This window comes from Nematolebias whitei, chromosome 1, assembly GCF_014905685.2.
Source record: "Nematolebias whitei isolate Nwh7 chromosome 1, NemWhi1, whole genome shotgun sequence".
NCBI classification, from domain to species: domain Eukaryota; kingdom Metazoa; phylum Chordata; class Actinopteri; order Cyprinodontiformes; family Rivulidae; genus Nematolebias; species Nematolebias whitei.
The window spans coordinates 83,285,834-83,287,707 of record NC_056498.1 but is presented as its reverse complement, the minus strand read 5'-3'; the positions used below and the strand labels follow the sequence as shown (position 1 = coordinate 83,287,707).

Below are 1,874 nucleotides of genomic sequence, written 5' to 3'. Positions count from 1 at the left end.
GGGGGGGGGGGGGTCCAAAAGTCAGATTTGACAGTATGCCTGATTCACTTTGAACGATTCAATTAAAACCTTAGAATTTATTTAATGTTTGTGTTTTAAGGTGATCCATTTATGACTCCAGCAGTTTTCAGATTTTCTTTACAATCACATCCCTGTATCTCACAGCTCCAATGGGTGCTCTGTTGTTGATGCTGAATGTTGCACAGTGTTCCTCTGGTGGTGAGAAAGCAAACAAAAGTCCTTAAAGTACATAGCTCCATAGTGGGACTAACAGTTCTTCTAATCCTCAGAAATGTCAGTGTAATCACAAACTGACAGCTTCAGAACAATCAGAAGAGCTGCAGCCTAAAACATCCACGTCTTAAATGATAAACACAAACTGAATTTAGAGTTTTAAAATATTGTATGGGGCAGCACGGTGGCGCGACTGGAAGAGCTGCTGCCTCTCAGCGAGCAGATCCCTGGTTCAAATCCCGGTCCAGGGGCCTTTCTGGGTGGAGTTTGCATGTTCTCTCTGTGCATGCGTGGGTTTTCTCCGGGTACTCCGGTTTCTTCCCACAGACCAAAAACATGCATGTTAGACTGATTGGTATCTCTAAATTGTCCCTAGGTGTGAGTGAGAGAGGGAATGGTTGTTTGTCTCTATGTGTCCCTGTGATCAAGATCAAGATGGCCGCGCTCAGAGCAGTTGCAGCTTCACAGGCTCCCGGTACCATCCCAGTTTTTAGAAGTTTTGATATTGACTCTGTGCCTGACTCCGCGTGATTTATGCGTGTGAACTATAGCCGAACCGAACTGATGAGAATAGGAGCGGATTTGCCATGAAATATAGCAGAAATCAGCAACAAACTCAAAGCTACGCTCGGCAGAATGCAGATCTTAAAGTCATCTACCTGGAAGCTGCAGCAGAGGCGTTCCAGCGGGCAGAAGAGGAAGCGCTGCTCCCGGCTTAAGAGGAGAGGATGCCGGGCGGGGGTTATGGTGAGGCTACGAGCTAACGCTAAAGCCGGTAAACTCCCCATGCCGTCTCTCTTTCTGTCGAATGTCCGCTCGTTGGACAACAAGATGGATTTACTTCATCTGAGAGCGGGCACCTCAGAAGAGATGAAGAAGTGTGCAGTGCTTTGCCTCACGGAAACGTGGATTACAAGCGAAACGCCGGACTCAGTCTTCCAGCTGGATGACAGACTTTTTTTTCGAGCGGACCGCTGCAGCGAGCTAACGGGGAAATCACGGGGGGGCAGAGTATGCATTTACGTGAGTAAGAGTTGGTCCACGAACTGTACTGTTGTAAATAGCTCATGCTCGAAGGCTTTGGAGCAAATAACAGTGAAATGTCGGCCACATTATCTACCCCGAGAGTTCACAGTGACTTTTATCACAGTTGTTTACATTCCTCCGGACGCTAATGCTAATGAAACACTGCAGGAGCTTCATGATATCATCAGCTCGCTGCAGAACAAATACCCCAAGGCTCTTTACGTTGTAGCCGGAGACTTTAACCACGTGAATCTAAAGGACTGTCTCCCAAGCTTTAATCAACATGTGACGATTCCGACACGTGGAGGCCACACGCTGGACCGTGTTTACACGAACGTAAAAAATGCATACAAAGCCGAACCCCGCCCCCACCTAGGACTGTCAGACCACATCTCAATCTTCCTGGCTCCTGCTTACATGCCCCCGCTGAGACGCTCCAGACCGGTACAAAAGAAAGTTAAATGTTGGAGCCAGGACAGTGGCCCCATACTGAGAGATTGTTTTGATCGAACAGACTGGCAGGTTTTCAGAGAAGCTGCTGAAAATGGAGGTTCGCTTGATCTTGACCAATACACATCCTCAGTACTGGGTTACATTAGTACATGTACTGACAC

General features: G+C 47.7%; 2 protein-coding genes across 2 annotated transcripts in view; one reads left to right on the top strand and one right to left on the bottom strand.

Moving 5' to 3' along the window:
- LOC119413748 overlaps positions 1-1,874 on the bottom strand; it is an 880,117-nt gene that overhangs the window by 805,602 nt on the left and 72,641 nt on the right. The window lies entirely within an intron of this gene.
- LOC119430866 (steroid 17-alpha-hydroxylase/17,20 lyase) overlaps positions 1-1,874 on the top strand; it is a 23,056-nt gene that overhangs the window by 6,335 nt on the left and 14,847 nt on the right. The window lies entirely within an intron of this gene.